Genomic DNA, 20,178 nt, shown 5'->3' on the forward strand with positions numbered 1-20,178 from the left:
TGATACAAATTTTCCTAATGATGCATTTATATATGTAATATACCCAAAATATTTGAATTCCAAATTATGCATCTAAAATTGGTGAAAATTCTTTTCATAAATAAAAATCTTAAAATTTTGACTCACCTAGACAAGGCTAATTTAACTAGTGCACATATGAGAATTTTGTAACAATTTAAAACTTTTCCCTTACTAACCGGAAATAAAAATGAAACATAGTGTATAATTGCATGTGCATAATGTTTTAGTGTGACTTGAGTCTTTTTTGTGTTTTTGAATTTTAAATGCACTTCATAATAGGTCTGATGTGCATCACTCAAATCTAGGAGCAATAACTAAGTTAAGGAACACCTAATGTCAAGAATGGGAAGCATTCCCTAAAATTCCTACAACCAAAATATTACAACATTACCAATGACAAACTTCATTAAGTTAGTTTTGTCTCTCATCTGAACATAGGTCATGGTCACAAAAGTTAATAAGTATATATTAGCACCCTTATATTAAACTCTCACCATAGTCTTCACTTAACTTAATTCCAAATATATAAATAAATAAATTTACAAATATCACATGAGATTGTGGACGGTGGAATGAAAATCAAGCCTAACAATATCACATCAGTTAGAGAATAATCCAAATACAATTTTTATAAACACTTAGCTGCATTTCTATAATAGTAACACATAAACAAGATAGCCTTGGTGCATTTCTAAATCTAATCGGAGCAATATAAAATCATGAAAAATTTCACCAAAAGTACTATCCAATAAGTAAAACCCAATGTTGTCAAGGTTATGGATACTACATACCTAACAGTAGTTGACTAAATCTTAGCAGGACCCACCACATACCATGTTTTATACGGAAACAACCTTCGGGTATATAGAAGGAGTTCCGGATAAGAGTTCTGGATAAGGAAAGATAAATAGAGTTCTATATGGATACGATAAGGACTACTCGGATTATATCCATATTGGTTTTCCTAGTTCTACTTGGACAAGAGAACACCTATGGGTATAAATACAAGGCCCCTAGGAGAAGAGGGGACACGGAACAATAGATCAAGATACAAGATCAACATACAAGCCAACATGCGCCAAGACAAGACGCCGGATATCGACTTCAGAGATAAGCATGGCTAGTCCCTACGGTGTCTACGGATACTGTCAGGAGAGACATAGCGCTGTCTTTGATCTCGCCGGATGCGGATTTGAGGAGGAAGACTACTCTGTTGTCAACTACGTGTCAGCACTTCAAATCGCCATGTCGACAACAGATAGATAGGCTACCCCAAATATTGTACTGGTGTGGTTATGGTGAATAAGAGCAACTACCGGCTTTGGCCAACAGGAGTAGGGTTATTACCTGACAATTCAGGGGCCCGAACCTGTATAAAAATCTTCGTCCCCATCTTTTTTACTACAATCTCGCATATATCCTAGTACCAACGATCCTCATACTATGCAAATACCGGAATCGCGACCTCAAACATCGACAAATGTAATTTTTACTTATTTTTTATCACTCACTTTGATACCTCAAATAATAAATCATCTAAAGCAGCAAAATCTGGAAATTACAGATTTCAGTTAACCTACTTTGCAACTCTCTTAAAATTTAACCATAATTCAATTTGGCCTGAAACCTTGTCCAACCTCTGCAACAAACATCCCTGTACCACTTCCCAGTAGGCCACCACCATTTAAACCACACCAATACAAGAAAAGTTCGAGTCAAAGTTGGAACAGTACTGCAGCTAATAGAGTTGAAGTTTTTCCAAGAGATGTCCTCCTCTCTCGCTGCCAGTGGGCCCCAGGTCTATGTGGGACCCACCTGTAAGTGTCACAGAATGTGCCAGGTCACCCCACATTCAGGAACGCGCGACACGCGCGTCCCCACGCGTCGACGGGCGACGGCCGGCCGAGCCCCAGGTCTCCTCCACCGAGCAAAAACCTCGCCTTTTTGCATGTACTCTCCGTCCTCTTCCCTCCCATCCCATGGAGTAGAAGAAACCGAGAGAGCAGCCCCAGATCGCCGTCGACCACACCCTTCCCGCCGTCGGCCGCAAAGATGACGGCGGTCTCCATGTCTTATGCGTTCCGTCATCCCACTTCCATGCCGATTCCATTCCTTTTAACCGCGGTCCAATTTGTGCAGCCAATCGCTGGGAACACCGCCGCGCTCTCGGTCGTCCTGGAGCACGCTCTGAGAGCCGCCGCCAAGACATCATGTCCGTCGCCGTCGATCTGGAGCAAGCCGGGGCGAGCCACCGCGCCATAGGCTTCCCCTAGAGGTCCTCTCCAAAAACCCTCCATATTCCTGAAGATTCGTGCACCGAGTAGAGGGATCGAGCTTTTCTTCTCCAACTCCGGCCTATGACCACCGTCTCCAAATTCGTCCACTCTGGTCAGTCCCAGTCCGATTCCTCGCGCATGGAGCATCCCTAGCACCTATCTAACACCCTGCGCATGCACGCATGGCAGATTGATGGCTGGATCGAGCATTTTCCGGAGTCCGAAGCCGCTGCCGCCGTCATCCAAGCTTCGCTGGGCCACGCGGGACATCGAATGAGTCTCCAAGACCCCTGTAAACACACATTCATGTGCCCTTTTAGCCATAAACGAGCTCTAGCTCCACATGCACCATCACCCGAGTGTTGCCGCCGCTCGCGCCGCCACTGCTATCAAATCCGGTCACCATAGCCCGTGATTGGATCATCTTCGAGTTCGCAGAGGACCCCTATACATTTCTTCTTTTGGTCGCGTAGCTCGAATCCCCACCGTTCGCCGCCGCCGAGACCAGGCATGGCCGTCGGCCATGCTGCCCTGCTCTGGGAGGAACACAGGGACTTTCTCTGGAAATTAGATAAAATCTAGGATCCTATCTGTAAATATCCCACACCATTGAACAGTCACAGGACTGCGTGTTGGTTTCCATAAAAACTAGGGTTCTTCATGCAAAGTCGCCAGTTTGAAATCTTTTAAATAAAATGGAAATATTAACAAGTTTTCCTATTGAATTAGAAAATATGTTAAATTGTAAAATCCGTATAAAATCAAATATAAATTGTTTTGAGATGAACCAAATTTCTGTAGGTTCAGCAAGATGTGGACTTTAATTTAGTAAGATAAAATTTTGCACCTCCTGTACGGCTGTACCTGAAACATCACTAAAAATATGAATAGCAAAATAATCAACACACACATAATCCAACTTCTAAAATTCATAGGAAACTCATCTTAGCTCAAAATAGAGTGAACCAAGTCCTGCTAGATTCACAGAAGCGTATTGTTTCACGTTTTAAAATAAAATATGGAACCTTTAATATAAAGATCATCTCTAAACTTTAACATTGTAGAGTAAGTACTACTAAATTACAAACTATAAGTCATAAATTTCATATAATATATTCTAGCTCCAAATAATTTAAAATTAAATTACTCCAGTTATCAAGAATCTAAAACACTTTTGTTTATATAACGCCTCTCAATTTGGTGTAACAAATAGTCAACATAAAACACATCAAAACTTTGTGAAATAGGTGAAAAGTTCATAGCCTAGAGTAGTTGATAGAGCCGAGATTGAAGTGAGGGCTGTTGGAGACCTCACACATAGACTCCCTAGCGGCTGTAATTTAATTTTAAATAATGTCTTATTTGCTCCATCTATTAAGAGAAATCTTATTTCGGTTAAGAGTCTTAGTAGAGACAGGTTATGACTGTCATTTTACAAAAGGAACATGTTTAAGTTTAATAATAAAGTTGTGGGTCTTGCCTTCGTGCGAGACAAACTCTATTTGCTCTCTTTGGATGATTTTGTGATGAATGTTATAAATGCATATAATGATAAAGCTGAGATGTCATCAAAATTATGGCACTATCGTTTGGGCCACATTTCTAGAGAAAGAATTGAATGTCTCATTAAAGAATAAATACTCCTTCCTTCAGATTTTTCTGAAGTAGATCATTACGTAGATTGCATTAAGGGAAATTTCACTAAGACAATTAAGAAAGGGGCCACTAGAAATAATTCAGATCAATATTTGTGGACTGTTCCCAATGACATTTCTGGATGGCTTTGACTCATTCATTACATTCACAAATGATTATTCCCGTTTTGGCTATATTTATCCCATTAATGGTTGTTCTAAATCTCTTGAGAAATTTAAGGCCAAAGTGGAAAATCAGCATAATGCTAAACTTAAACTCGTGAGATCAAATCGTGGTGATGAATACTAGGGAAGCTTGCTCCACTTGGGCAAATTTCTAGTCCATTTGCCTTATATCTCCAGCAATATGGGATTGTTACCCATGCCTAATGAACCTCAGTAGAACGGAGTAGCAGAACGACGCAACTAGGGCTGGACGAAAAGCTCGAGGCTTGTGACCAGCTCGGCTCATTATGTTTTGAAACGAGCCGAGACGTCGTTTCAGCTCGTTAGGCATAACGAGCCAGTTCAAGCGGGTTTACGAGCTGCTTGCAAGTCTTAACGAGCTTACACAGAGATAAATTCGTAGGACAACCATGGCCGATAGAGAAAGTCCCATGATGGCCCAAGTACATTAGTCACCATGCATCGTCAATAGAAAAATCAATCGAGAGAAATCTATACTAATATAAAAAGGAGAAGTTGCCCCCCTCCAATCGTACTGGTGAAATCATTCGGAGTAATCTCTGCCGTCCATCCGCGCGCACGATCTCACCACCACACGATTGAGTACTGCCGCGAATACTACTCTCCATCCCCGCGTAGACTTCGCTCCTCCTCCTCGCGCAGACTTCGTTGCTCCTCGCTCGTTTGATCCATCCATCCACGCCGAATACTTCACTCCTCTTCCTCTACCCGCGAAGACATCGCTCCACGGGTGAAGACTTCATCCTCCCCGCGTGGACTGCCGCCGCCGGAGCCTCTGATTCTTCGCCGCCGCCGGAGCCGGTGCTTCTTCCCCGCGTGGACTGCCGCTGCATCCCCGCCGCCGGAGCCGCTGCTTCTTCCCCGCCGCCAGAGCCGCCGTGTCCGGTTCCGACCTCGGCCCCATCCGCCGCCGCCGCTGCCGAGGTCCGCCGCCGCGGCCGGAGCGGACTTTCCGTCGCCACCAGCTCCGACGTTGTCCTCCACCGCGGCTTCTCCCAGTACAGCACCTCCAACTTTACCCGCCACGACCACAACGACCCTTGATGCTCTGTTCATCAGACGGATTCTGCAATCTCATGCAGGTACCAAGTACCAACCAATTGCATTCGATCCTCTTTATGAATCACTGCAGTCTATTTGTTTCAGATTATCGTGGAGTTCTTTTTTGGTTGCATAAATAACCGTTTTGCCCCAGAAGTGTTCGACTGAATACCACTCAACCAATACTGTTTCTATTTATTCCTAACCGTTGCCTCATATTTGATTGTTCATGGGTTTATCTATCTCCTTAGGCTTTGTTCATTTAATCTCCTTACAGTGGAGGACTTAAGAAAATATTGTACATAGTTTATCCAGTTGGTGTTGATACATGTTGGTTGGTTTTCATACAGAGAAGATCAAGGAGGTTGTTCCAGACGCTATTAAATCAGTCACCAATTCACATATTCACAAAGCTTATTTTATATGGGTACATACTCTCTAGCATTATTCAGCAAACTATCTTTTGGTTGAACAAAGACTATTGATGAGGCTCTTCAAGACCTGGATGATTGCCTAACAATTGTGATTTTGTTTACAACTACTAGGAGATGATTGTGTGTGAATTGAGAATCCTTCATTGTCATCTGTTCAGCGCTATAAACTCCCCTATAAAACTTACCATGAGACAGAACTATATCTTGATTCCATATCTCTTTTTTGCTTTTGTGGTATGTTTAATTACCCTATAAAACTCTAGCCATTTTACCCAATTCAGTTTAATTAACAAAGCTTTCAAGAATTAATCATGAGTTGAACTCTCAACTGTTCGCAATGCTAGCACAGGTGCAGTAATGTCAGATGACAATGAAGATTTGACTCGGTAATGGAGGCAGATGCGGTTCTTTTCCCTTCCCGTACCTAATTGATATGCTTTCTATGTAATCTTGCAATTGCCTCAGATTTTGAATATATCTAATCTTGTTTTCTTCCCTAGGCTCCCCGGTTATCTTATTGGTTTGTTGTTTGCTTGTTAGGACTGAGTTGATGACAAATTGAACTGAAGAAGAATTTGTGGGCGAAAAGGTGCTATTGGTACTGTTATTAAGTGTTTTCAGTCCTTTTTCACCGATCGGTACGTGTTCAGTCATTAATTTATCTTGACGGTTCGCCACATGTACTTTCAGCATATTGTTTTCTTTATGATTATATTGCAGAATTATATTCTTCTTGTGAGCATTCATTTATCCAATTGTCAAGATATCAACCAGGCTCCAGTTGTTTTTATCACTGCTCCAATCTTTTTTCATTTTAAAAGGATTTGACTAAGGTAAGGGCACCGAGATTTTGGAAAAAAAATATGGGAATTTTTTTTTTTTGCTTTCAAACCATCTCCTCTTGACCTTAAAAAAAGTCTCCTCTTTATTTCAGATAGTGTAGTCTAATCTGGAAAAAACTTTTCAGCGTTCTTACTGATGATGATGATGTGCGGCATCACGAACCTGAGGCGCATGCCAGTGACCGTGGAGCAGGAGGGGACGATCTGTGCCGCGGATGTGGGCGTGGAGGGCATCACGCTCCTGGTAAAGGTAGGGCCGCATCTCTCTCTATCTCTCTCTAATCTCGATCTCTATGATTGCTACTACTAAGTAAAGGTAGTCTAGAACTGTACTTTGGTCACAGCTGGTAAGATTAATTATTTTTTGTTGTGATCTGCCATCTCCAGATTACCTTGCTCCTTGCGATAAATCAATCTTCAATGGTATTATATTTCTTTTCTACTCTTCCGTCAATAAAAACGAGGCCACATGTTTGCTGGAGCTGTATAGGTGCAGGTGCTCATACTTCATACTGGCACAAGGGGCACACTGCAGAGAAAAAAGAAACAGATTTCAATATCAATTGGCATGTGAAACAGATTTTAGTATTTATGAAAATAAGAGTATTTTCTCCCATCGATATACATGACATGTGCCTTGCATGCGCACACTAACTATTGATATGTTCTCTTTCTCTTGACTATGCAGATGATCAGTTTCATTGCCAAATGGGAAGCAAATATGTGAGCATGAGAGTTAATGTGCCTTTACAGGTTTGCTGGTCTGATTGTAGATGATATGACTTGTTATTTGTATTATCGAATATGTACTATTTTTCTCGGCTGAATCTTGTGACCTTTCCTTTATTCATGTATTAGGAATTTGTTTTGGATGACTGATTCGGCAGGACTGATTCCATTGTGGATTTGTTGAGGTGCTTCCGATGTGGTCCAATTATTGTTATTTCCTGGGGCTATCAAGTTCTAACAGAATTAAGCACCACACTTGGGTATCTATATCTTTCTTATGTTATCCTCAATTATTTCTAACACCACTTTGTACCTTCATCTTTTCTGTTTTGTTCCTCATATGCACTAATTTTTATTTAGTATGGAAAATTGGGGCCACAATAATATTTTAAGCAATGCTTCGCAAGCAGTTCAATAACATGGCAGTGCCTTAGTTGTCTGCACTAATTGTATGGAAGTCAATTTGGTTGTCAAAGATCATGGCTACACAAGGACCCTGCTGCTGCCAAATGCTACACATTTGTCTATACTGTAATTCAGTACTATGATAAAATGGTGCCGTTCTCTGCAGTGTTCACCATCATGGGTGCTTCTTGTTATTGTATTAACTGAACATATAATCATTCCATTTATCTGTTATCTGTTAAATCTATAAGACATATCACGAAATGGTTGCGTTCTCTTGGATTGGATTTTGATTCAATTATCAAGCTTTGTAGAATGAATGTTAACAATTGTTGCCCACCAGAGCATAGATTTTGCTAATTGAAGGGTGTGAACTTATTTATCGATTCTAGGTGTTCATGGTGGATGATTCAACTTCAGTTTGGAGATATAAGAAATGTGTACGGATTTATAATATACACCATCTTCAAATTAGACTCCATTGTAAGTGTGTGTATTTCTACGTGGATTACTTTGTGCACGTACTGGTTGTTTGTTCTTTCTGTTTGTATGGAAATGGAAACGAAGCTTGTATCATTCCTCTTTATAGATTTATTTCTTAGCTACATGGATTTCAATGTATTACGGTCGGTTTATTTACACATTGAAGTGCTACTTTATCTTCTCAAGATAGACCACCAATATTTTTAAGGGATCATGATGATATAATTGTAAAGTTGCATGAAAGCAAGTTATGATGGAAAGAACGTGCATTGCACGTGCACGATTACTAGTCAAACAGAAAAGTATCGCTTCCCCTTCCTCCCATCCATTATTCCATCTCCAAACTCTAATCCAGATCGAGTCTCCGTCCGCCGCTCTGTGCAGGTGTGCACACAGGGCACACCTGCACCTCACATTGTTCTCAGTATGCTAGGTCATTCTACTCTGTCAATTAAATTGTGGATTGAAGCATTAAAAACTTTGTAAAGACGGACGAAGGTAGGCCTTGGTGAAGATATCGGCATATGTGACGATGTGGGGACATGCAGAACACAGTCTGCACCAACTGCCACCCGCTCACGAACGAAGTGGAGATTAGTCTTGACATGCTTAGTTTGTTGATGCCGAACCAGATTAATTGAGAGATAGATCGCGTTGACATTATCATAGTAAACCAGAGTAGCCTTAGTAGGGGGAGAACAGAGTTGACTTAGTTGACGAAGCCGACTGGTTTCAGCAACAGCATTTGCGACCGCTGTTGACGACTGCTAAATACCAAATTTACGCCGTCAATATCTGCATAAAACTGAGAGTATAAAATATCCAACATAGTGATAGGGTTTATTTCTAACACTTTCCACAAGTGTTGATGTGTATTTGGATGCAGATGACAAACTACTAAAGTTGAGAGGAAATATACATGAAGGAGGGAAATAATACTTCCATATCCAAGTCAATGGAGTCTTAGCCTACAAACCCAATAAGATCATAATTAAATGGGTAACTCCAGAGAAATACTAAAGGGGACCCATGTGTCAGTGACCAGGAGAAAGGCCTAGGCCAGGGAGGCTAACCAGGGTTCGGCCAAACCAGGGCTAGCCCATCTGGCCTAGAAACTTCACACGCCGGTAGTTATCGACATCCCAAGGCAGTTGTGACAATTTCAACCTGAAGAAACCGTCATAGGACACTTGGCACAAGGAAGTGAAGCAAGGGGGAATATGCTCATTGGATGCCTTGAGCATCTCCACACTCCCAAGGCACTTGGCCTATAAATATCCCTCTCCTCCCTCATTCATAACACACGAAGCATGAGCTGAATTACATGAGGCTCTATTCTACTTTATTGTAAGGTAGAAGAAATCGGAGGAATTTCGGAGTTGTCGGTAATCTCCTCTTACTTTTTGTACCTTGTTAATTACTCTAATTTAATAGAAATATCTTTCCGAGTAATTAAGATTTACTTTGTGAGAATTATATCTTAGTTAGTTCCTATTAGCATACTGGATCATTGTTCACTATTGTTCATTAATAGATAATGATTACTTTAATGTTTATCTAACGCTAAAGTAGTAATTAATTACTTTAGTGTCTAGGTAGTTAATTTCCAGTGATTGTTGTGTATCCCACAATTCGTTAAAGGTTGGTGTAGAGGTAGTGACAACACTCAAGAGCACTGCAGTCCTCTCTGTCTGGGTACGGAGTAGAGCGCGTTCTGTTAGAAGTGAGCAAGCCAATGCCTGAAGTATTGCTATAGGATTAAATTAAGCTTTCTGTAGACACTGTTTCTCACTAGGAAATCCTCTCTACCCTTTTGCCTATCATTGCTTTATGTTCTTGGATGAACCTGGAGAAGAGCTTAGCACACACATTCCTCGTGGAATCGATACCTTGGAATACTCCCAGGTGAAGTGCTACATCGGTATATTCGTGCGCTTGTGGATTCTATCTATGGCGTTAATAAATACCAACAACCATCCTATATTCTACCTCAGCACTGGAACGGAACACGGTGTTCTGATGCTTAGAGGACCAAGAGATAAGGTTGTTGCCAAGAAAGACAGCATAGCTAGAGGTTGACTTATGGTGTTTGGACAGCCGGCCCAGTCTGCATCAGAGTAGGCAATCTGGTCAGCGAAAGAATAATGTTGGATGCAATGCCCATAGTCTAGTGTGCCTCGAACATGACGGAGAATCCTCTTATGAGCAGAAAGGTGTGGTTCGCGAGGGTCATGCATGTGGAGACAGACCTGCTAGACATCGTATGCGATATCTGGCCGAGTTAATGTAAGAGATTGTAGAGCACCCGCTAGACTGCGAAAGTCAATAGGATCAGCAATCACGACACCATTGGTAGAGGACAACTTGGTAGAAGTGTCGACTAGAGTCATCCATGGCTTGCAGTCTGACATACTAGCACGCTCGAGGATTTCAATACAATACTAGCGTTGATGAAGGCGCAGACCAGAAGGTTGGCGATGTACAGTGATGCCAAGAAAGTGGTGAAGATGACCTAAATCCTTCATAGAGAATTCCTACTGTAAGTAGGAGATTGTCCACTCCAGGAGGTACGCCGTAGAAGCAGCGAGCCCGATGTTGTCAACGTAGAGCAACAAATAGACCAAATCTGAACCTCGCCGATAGATGAAAAGTGAGGTGAAATTTTATTAGGTGCAGCGGCGGATTGATCCGGTGGGGTCTCGAGAGCGCCGCATGCGCTGCCTTGGTTGCACACTTGTGGAGCCTCAGCAACAGCCGCCGCAGTGGCTGAGTCGATGTTGTGGTCGCTAGATGACAAGAAAGAGTCGCGGACGACATCGGCGATGGCTTGCACCGTAGCGTCGAGAGCGTCGGCCGAGGTCAACGAGAGTGAGGGCACTGTCATGGTGATGGTGGCACGAGAGAAGCGCCGAGGGGCGCATGTGAGAGGCGCTGGTTGTTGGTATTTCTTAACGACATTACTGGAAATATAAATTCCCAATAATGACACAGAAATAATCCTTGTATATTTATGGTTATAGAAGTAATCCGCAAGTGCATGGATATACCATTGTAGCATTTCACCCGGAAGTATTCTAAGGTATCGTATTTATTTAATCCCAAGGGAAGATTTATAAGAGAGAACCATGCTAACAATTTATATACATCACTTGTATAATCAAAGTCTAAGCAGGGGTTAATTCAAGTGTATGGGTAGAGTGATACAAAGCAGAAGAACTTTGATTCTCTCATTAATTAATCCTAGAGCTATGTGGAAGAAGTAGAAAAGCAATCAATTCCTATACTACTAATATACACTCAATTCTAGTTAATTTACATCTGCTAATATACAACTGTGCGGCCAATACCCCCTATGCCCTCCTCGTGTTTTGAGAGACCACCCCGGGTTACCGAGTTTCTTATGACAACCTGTCATTGCCATCCAACTAGCGCTAAAAACGAAGGAGTACCCTTCCTAGGAAATTATCTTAGGAATATATACTAACGTAGAGGAATACCCGTACTGAGCTATCACCATCAGCAGTCCACCTCTACTGTCCCGCAACATATATGCCCAGATAATGATATTTAATAATCTAAGTACCACACCGACATTATTAAATACTACTCTATATCCCCATGGATGACATAGAGTAACCGAATACTCGGACATTAAACCCACACTACTGCATGTTGACGGTCGTTACCGACAAATTTCGACCGTTAATATAACTAAAATAATGGAGAACTAGCTATGCTTACAATGCATGTTTATTTTCAAATAATATATTTCCACTTGTACTTGGAGAATAACATGTTGCAGGAATTTATCAAATAAAATAAAGAGAAAGTGGAGAAAACTCACTCCTAAGCAAGCAAATGGATAAGATGGGCCCACATGTCAGAAGCAACCATCAGAAACTGACTTTTAACTGCCACAACCGCCTAAGGGACCCCACTTGTCAGCGACCTGCCGTGGCTGGAGGCCTGCTGGGCCAGCCCAGGTTCGGCCTAACCAGGGGTTCGGCCGAACCCTGGTGGCTTCAGCTCCGGCTGGCCCTCCACGTGGACGTCCAGGATGCACTCTCAATGACGGTTGTGAGGGTAAAATGGACATTACGCATAGCTACAACCGTCATACCAGCCCTATAAAAGGAGGAGCTCATTCACTCTCTCAACACACTCAAGCAAGCTAAATTCCTCTTCATACTTTAGTATTAGTAGTATAGTGCTAAGTGGAGTAGAATAGAATAGTGTTTGGAAGTCCTCGGAGTCTTCGGAAGAGTTTTCGGTATGGCTCTAGCAGCTCTTGTAATCTCTTTTGTAATACTTTCCTAATTAATGAATTACTCTTCTTTATATATCTTTGGTACTTTACTTAGTTTGAGTATTGGTCTTACTTTATATCTGCATTGTGTTAATTGTGTGGGTAGCCTAACAGAGAGGTGTAATGGTGCGGGTTTAAGGTCTGATTTATCCGTTACTCTATGTCAAGCATGCGGGTATAGAGTAGTATTTAGTAATGTAAGCGTGGTGCTTAGATTATTAAGTATCATTAATTGGGCATATATGCTGCGGGATAATAGAGGTGGGCCGCTGATGGTGACAGCTCAGTACGGGTATTCCTCCACGTTAGTATATATTCCTAAGACAAATTCTTGGGGAGGGTACTCCTCCGTATTTAGCCCCGGTTGGACGGCCATGACAAGTTGTCGTAAGAAACTCGGCAACCCAAGGTGATCTCTCGAAGTACTAGGAGGACACTGTTAGGGGGTATTGGCCACACGATTGTACATTAGCAGATGTAAATTAGAATTTGAGTGTATACTAGAAGTATAGGAATTGAGTGCTTTCTATTTCTTCTTCCACTTAGTTAGAATTATTTTGTTACGAGGATTGGATAGCTTTGCTTCGTGTCACTCTACCATTACATTATATTTAACCCCTGCTTAGGCTCTGACAATTATAAGTAATATATGTATAAAGTGCATTAGTAAAGTTCACTCTTATTCTCTTCCCTTGGGATTAAAAATGTGATACCTTGGAATACTTTCGGGTGAAATACTACAATGGTATATCTATGCGCTTGCGGATTAATTCTGTAACCATAAATATACCAGGACCATTTCTGGCGCCATTGCTGGAATGACTATTTCTAGTAATGTCGTTAAGAAATACCAACACTACACTTCTCTGGTAAGCTAGCCACACAATTATAACGACATAGATATAAAGTAAAACTGATACTCAAACAAAGTTAAGTATCGAAAGTATATAAAGAAGAATATTCTGTTAATTCCGAACGTCTTACTAAAGAGGAAAGGAAAACTACTAGAGCCATACCCAAACTCCTCTGAAGACTTGAGGACTGCGAAAACTATTCTATTCTACTGCACATAGCATTAGAGCACTAAACTAAAGTTGAGAGAGAGATATCAAGTCTTGCTTAAGTTGAGTGAAATGAGCTCCTCCTTAAATAGGCCGGTATGATGGTTGTAACTGATGCGAATTGTCCAAAATGCTCTGTAACCGCCATCAGCAAGCGATCTGGAGCATCCACGTGTAAGGCTAGCCTAATCCGACGCCACCAGGCTGAACCTAGCCGGCTTAGCAGGCCTCCAGATTTGGCAGGGTCACTGACAGGTTGGTCCTTATGACAGTTGTGACAGTTATGGCGGTTTCCAAGATCGGAGGTTAAACCTGACATGTGGGCCTTTCTTATGCTTAAGCTTGCTTAGGAGTGAGTTTTCCTCATTTATTTTCTATTTATGTGCTAATATCAGCAAACAAATAATACTCCAAGTACAAGTGGAATTATATTATTCTAAAACAAATATGCATTGCAAGCATATCTAGTTCTCCTTTATTTTAGTTATATTGATGGTCGAAATTGGTCTATAGCGACCATCACACCGGTTTAGAGAATTTCGCGAAAGCGAGATTAATCTGATACTATGTAAGCATGAATAAACTCAATGCAATAATCAGTTGCCAGATAGCACGAGTACATATATAGGTTGCTAGGCCTTCTATGTCTCGAACCGACTTATAGAACCAAAGTTGGGAGAATAGGAGGACACCAAAGTAAATACAAGAAGGAAACAATAACAAATTCTAACAGTTTGGGGTCCAATTGAGCTCTACAGGAGGGGAAAAGGAGAGGAAAAGGCACGGGGGTGCCATTTACAGGCTCGGGAGGCAGATTCAAGGCTGGGGAAAGGCGGTAGCCGGTGGAGGAGGAGGGGGCATCGTGGAGCGAGATGCGGCTTTACGCCGTGCGATTTGCAGGGGAGAGTTGGGAAAGAGGTGGAGGACGCAGGTGGCGACAACGCCCTCTTGAGTTTGAATGTAAGAGCGGGAAAGGAGAGGCACGGGAACGATGTCGTCATGGGGGGAACGGTTGCTAACTCATTTGGTCAGAGGAAAGGAGATGATTATGAGATGTCGGCCTCTTGGTCCCAGTTGTAGGGGAGAGAGGAGAGGGCCACTGGTGGAGAAAGCATCTTTCATCCCGGTTCGTAGTCCCCCTTAGTCCCGGCTATCCAACCGGGACTATGAATCCGGGACTAAAGATCACTATCTTTTGTCCCGGGTGAAATAACCGGGAGTAAAAATCCATTTTTAGTCCTGGTTGATGTCACCAACCGGGACTAAAGATACAGCTAGCCTAGCTAGATCCGGTTGCTCTATTATTTTTTTCTTTTCTTCATTGTGTTTTTAATATATTGATTTCACTCCATCCCCATCCCAAAATCCCAAATAAATTATCCCCAAATCCTCAAATCCCCAAATCGGCCATAGTCAAATAGATCACAAAATCTTAAAACAAAATTACATCACAACTTCTACAAATTCATCACAAATACATCACATATTCACGGACATCACACACAAATCAAATACACAGATCCGAATCACAAATTCTTAAAGAAAAAAGAAATAAAAACACAGGCTGCCGCAGCCGCTGCCGCGCCGCCCACCGGCGCGCCGCTCGCCGCGCCGTCTGCCACGAGGTCCCGTGGTCTGCCGCCTTGCCGCCGCGAGGCCGCGAGGCCTCCGCCCAGGCCTCCGTCCCGCCGCGAGGCCGCCCTGGCCTCCGCCCGCCGGCGCGCCGCCGCGAGGCAGCCAGCCGCCCGATCTATCAGTGGGGATGATGGGGAGGGAAGGAGAGGAGTTAGAGGAGAGAAGTTAGAGAGGAGGAAGAGGAAGGGATGAAGGGGGAGGGAAGGAGAGGAGTTAGAGGAGAGGAGGAGGAAGAGGAAGAGATGGGATGAAGAGATAAGGTCAGTGGAGGAAGAGGTGAAGAGATAAGGCTGCCCATCTCCTCCTCCTTCTCAATCTCGCAGATGGCATATGCCTCGTACTCTCCGCCACGATCTTTTGTTCCGGTTGGTATTACCAACCGGAACTAAAAATAGATCTTTAGTCTTGATTGGTAACACGAACCGGGACTAAAGATAGTAGGCATCTTTTTTTCCGGTTGGTGTTACCAACCGGGACTAGAAATACACCAACCGGGACTACCGGGACTAAAGATTAAAAAGCAGCTCTAAACTATCTTTAGTCCCGGTTTTTATTGCAACCGGGACTATTATGGATTTTGGCCGACCGAGCAAAGATGGTTTCTCCACCAGTGGAGAGAGGGGAGAGTGGGGCGAGGTGGGCCGGTGGATGGGGAGGTAAAACGGACTTGCGGAGAAGGCTGGGCTAGACAGAGAGAAAAATGGAGAAGCGGGCCGAGACCGCACGTGGAAAGGAGGGGGAGGGAAACCACAGTTGGTTTGGAAACGGTCCAAGGACAAAGAGTAGACTTTGAATTGGTTTTTGTATGTAAGTTGTTGATGAAATGAACTTTCTATTATTAAAATCAGATATTGAGCTCTAGAAATTCAAGAACATTCCAGATAGTATTTTAGGGTATGGAGAATATTATAAAAATATTCCTTAGCCATGATTTTTTAAAGGAAACTTTATTTCCCACATTAATTCACTTCATAAATCCTTATATTTTAATATATAAGAAAAAACGCTCGTGTGATACAGCGGGTGAAGGCTATTTTAATATTATTATTGTTATACGGTTTAGCTATGATAAAATTCACTGTCAGAATTCGCTTGGATATTTTTTTTACAAAATCAGGAGCTGCAATTAGAAGTCCTATCGTCTTAAGTTAGCATGCGAGTTTTTTTAAAGAGATTTCTTATACAAATCTTGCTGTATTTTTAAAAGCGAAAGAACTTAAAAACCGACTCAAACATGGATCTGTATTTCCAAAAGAGAACGAACATAAAAACCATCTTAAATACGAATGACGTACCATTAAAACATGTTCAAATTTTATAATATAATAGTACATATTCTAGAAATGAATTATTAATTGATTTTAATCCATGAAAGAAAATCGGAGTGTGACATCCGGTCACCAGATCAAATCGCTTCCACCGGTGCCACACCGTTCCTTCTCCGCCGCCTTCGCCGCAGCTACCTCCCTTTGCAGCGGTGACGACAACTAAGGTAGGCAAGCATAGGACCGCTACAATCCATCCTTTCCGAGCTCTCTCCCCTCCACCATCTCAGAGAGGAGGCGGATCCATCACTGCCACCAACCTTTCCCTCTCTCCTTCTTCGCCGGAGTTGCAGGCGGCAAGGACGGGCGGATCAAGTGCCACGCCCGCCCAAGCCGATTCCGTCCTCCCGCCATTGCATCCTCTGGAGTCTTGTCCTTCGTTGGTATCATGCTGCCCTTCACTCGTGCTCCATTTCTGGCCCCTCCATTGCCTTACCACAACTGGACTACGGGGGTTATAGCTAGTGGTCGTGCCGCCGAGACGGGGGGCAGGGGGGAGGGTGGACAAGGGACAGGGTGCTCTGAAAGCTCCTCGACGACCGTCCACCATCGCTATCATCTTACCATGAATGGGATAGCAAGCTCAGGCACGCTGACTTCCTCGCATTTCTGCTCCTCTCCCTCGTCTCCATCCTATCCTCCTATGCAACCATGGACCGACGCATTCCATCACCCCATCATCTCTGTTGACTCTTCATATGGAAAAATAGGCTCCTGCTCATGCGTCATCTCCACGGTCTCTGATTGATTCCGGTTTTGGGACTGCTCATCCGAGCTCCGTCCTGCCGCTGCTACCGTCCACTACCAGTCGCTGCACCGGCGCTCCCTCGCGAGCCTCTGTCAACCTGTCACATGTGGAGAAGAAACGGAGACCAGGGAGAGAGAAAAGGGTAAAGATAGAGAATGGGTAAAGGGGAGAAAGGGGTGCCTGACATGTGGACCCGTTATTTATTTTTATTATTTTCTCACTTACATGTGGGTCCTATTTAGTTTTTTATTTTTATTTAATGACACATCAACATCACATAGCATGAATTGAGGGAAGCAAAATAGACTTAACCCTAACCTTTTCGGGCTGCAAGGACTGCAAGGTTTATTATCCCGGTGGAAACTGTACCTGGTTGAAAACACAAATGGCACTTTTTTCAAGTGAAAAAAAAACCCTAATCTATTACATACTAAAAGTCCATTAAACTTCCTAAAAACGCTCTTAAGCCGGCATGTGTCCTTCTACGGACGCTTCTAAGCCGCCACATAGCATTCTAGTTAATACAAAATTCATCAAATCCGGTGGACTCATTATTTAAAACTATTATATCTATCTTCGAGAAAAATCCACCGCTAAAACCAGGCTCCACTAAGTCCTTGTGGGACTACCTATACATTTGTCGACAAATTTTCTACTAAAAATTTGACATATATAATTATAATACAATCATAGTGTAATTACACTGTAACTTGTATGTAATTACACTGTAACTTGCATGTAACTACGGTGTAACTTGTATTTAAGTTTCACGTAATTTTGAATCGTTAGATCTATTACAAAATTTGTTCTGGTGAAGAAGAAAAAAATCACAGCACACACATATGTAAAAGGATTTGTTCCCACGACCTCTATTTTACTGAAATAACATGTTACCGAGAGATTCTTGAAAGTTACGTACAAGTTACATTATAGTTACAGTGTAATTACATGCAAGTTACAGTGTAATTACACTATGATTATACTGTAATTACATCTGATAAATTTTTGGAGGAAAATTTGTCGACAAATATATAGCAAATTCGAGTCCTTGTACGTGGATGGATGTACATACGTAATGTGCGTACTCCCCTCTCCCTCAATCCCTTCATCATCTTTTTCTTCTATTTTCAAGCTATATTAAGTTAGAAAATTTGTGTTACAAAATTAAACAACTATAACATCTAAATCATACATGTAACTTTTTAAATTTAGTGTTAAATATCCATATTCACTTGGAAAAGAAATATGCCATTTTTTATTATATTTTCTGACTTTTGCATAGTATTTAAACTGTTATAAAGATTATAAACAAATAATGATATAGATTTTATCATCTTACATATAACTTCACAATAATTAAATTAACTCTACAATGATAAAAGTAAAATGGATCTATTATTTACAACCATTACCTCGCAAACCCATCTCCACCCGGGATCTATACGTAAATGTATGCAGGTATGTTACAAACGTTATTGAGAATTTTGAATAAGATAACAGTAATATAGTATATCACTATATATCCATTATTGGTTCATAGGTATGCACCATTAAATTAAATCTACAATGCCCAAAAATAACAAGTCATATTGGCGCTTTGCATGGAAATCGAGAATTATTAAAAATCATGAAAAATTAGTGATATGGATTATATCATCATTTGAAGATGCATAAAATTTGGGGTCCATTTTATTCAGCGGTTAGGATAGTATGGGAATAACCAAAAGTATTCGGAGTATAGGGCATGCGATTTTTTTCTCTTTAATTCCTATTAAAAAGGGACAATTTGAACCATGCCACACAAATTTTGTAAAATTTGTGATATGGGTGTTTCATACTAAGTTTGGTTAATTAGGGAATACAAATCATACTAAGCTTATATATCAGAATTCATGCAATGAAAATATACGATATAAAAATAAGAATTAACCAAACAAAATTATACTTTAATTAGTCCGTGGTGACGGACCATTTACAAATGATCCACACCTACTTATTTCAGATCTCTTTTTTTTTTCAAAAAAGAGATGTGATGTGAAAAAAAGAAAGGCGCAGAAGTAAATGTAAGTAGAATATATATTTAAATATATCCTAAAATCTATAAATACATCTATAGTATAAAAGAAATTTTGTGACCGAAAGTTTTTAAAAAATAAGATATGCTAATATTCAAAAAAGATATACACATAGTACAAAATGATAGTCTAATAGTAATCAACTCTATTATTGCGACACAATATTTTCTCATAAATTTAAGATTGCATGGTTCCAAGTAATATTAGTTTAGAATTCATATGTTGCAAGGGTAGATCAAAGAGTATCATAACCAATATACTTACAATGTTCAAAGCAACCCCAAACTAATTATTGACAAAAACAAATTTAGAAGAGAGTCAAAGAATTTCAAGAAAAAGTAACCCACATATAAAACATCCAAAATAAAATTTCAAGCAACATCAAATAAAAAGATGCCTGCGCATATGCGCGGGCTACCACCTTTCTAGTTTTGTAAAAAAAGTTAGACAAGATTTATCCGTAGATACCACTCTAGAGCAATGGTGTCGGGATCGTGATTCGTGAACCGTGTGGACTGGGGTTTGCATCCTGTTCCGTATACACCAGTTCCGTATACACCAGATGTTTTTTCCTGATGATCACATCCCCACTTGCCTGCATCGCTTTTGTGGCCTCTCCATAGAATGGTTAATTCACTGTAAAAAATGATTTTTTATGACATCACCCTTTTATTTTTACCGGCGGCCATGACAAAACACCGCTTGTAAAATTGAATGGAAAGATTCAAAGTCACGAACCTCCAGCGAACGGCCTCTTAATAAGCCAGCAAATAGTAATATTTTTATAAGCGAACCTCTTAAGAAGCTACCAGCGAAAATCCATTGTTTACAAGCGGACTTCTTAAGAGGCCGTGAGCAAAAACCAATTTTCGATGTCGGCTGCTAAGAGGTCCACCAGAAAAAAAAAAGAAAAAAAAATCATCATCGCACTAAAAAATAATTGAACACAATAAAAA

The 20,178-nt window shown here is 41.3% G+C and overlaps 3 long non-coding RNA genes across 7 annotated transcripts; 2 read left to right on the forward strand and 1 right to left on the reverse strand.

The window, feature by feature from the left end:
• Nucleotides 1-1,967: 1,967 nt before the first annotated feature.
• LOC136354625 (uncharacterized) lies at nt 1,968-3,022 on the forward strand. The gene is made up of 2 exons (XR_010738183.1): nt 1,968-2,409; nt 2,487-3,022. It is a non-coding gene; the product is annotated as an uncharacterized lncRNA (long non-coding RNA).
• Nucleotides 3,023-4,774: 1,752 nt separating this feature from the next.
• Nucleotides 4,775-7,853, forward strand: LOC9267528 (uncharacterized). 5 transcript variants are annotated; one of them, XR_010738609.1, is made up of 9 exons: nt 4,952-5,220; nt 5,530-5,606; nt 5,963-6,057; nt 6,154-6,251; nt 6,334-6,446; nt 6,581-6,705; nt 7,144-7,208; nt 7,314-7,444; nt 7,545-7,853. It is a non-coding gene; the product is annotated as an uncharacterized lncRNA (long non-coding RNA). The 5 variants fall into 5 exon arrangements; XR_010738608.1 differs by lacking the exon at nt 5,963-6,057 and having other exon boundaries at nt 4,775-5,220; XR_010738611.1 differs by lacking the exon at nt 5,963-6,057 and having other exon boundaries at nt 5,079-5,220; nt 5,535-5,606.
• An 11,589-nt stretch (nt 7,854-19,442) lies between these two features.
• LOC107279765 (uncharacterized) lies at nt 19,443-20,172 on the reverse strand. The gene is made up of 2 exons (XR_001542079.3): nt 19,961-20,172; nt 19,443-19,858 (listed from the first exon to the last, which is right to left on the reverse strand). It is a non-coding gene; the product is annotated as an uncharacterized lncRNA (long non-coding RNA).
• Between the last annotated feature and the right edge of the window lie 6 nt (nt 20,173-20,178).

This window comes from Oryza sativa, chromosome 12, assembly GCF_034140825.1.
Source record: "Oryza sativa Japonica Group chromosome 12, ASM3414082v1".
Lineage (NCBI taxonomy): Eukaryota > Viridiplantae > Streptophyta > Magnoliopsida > Poales > Poaceae > Oryza > Oryza sativa.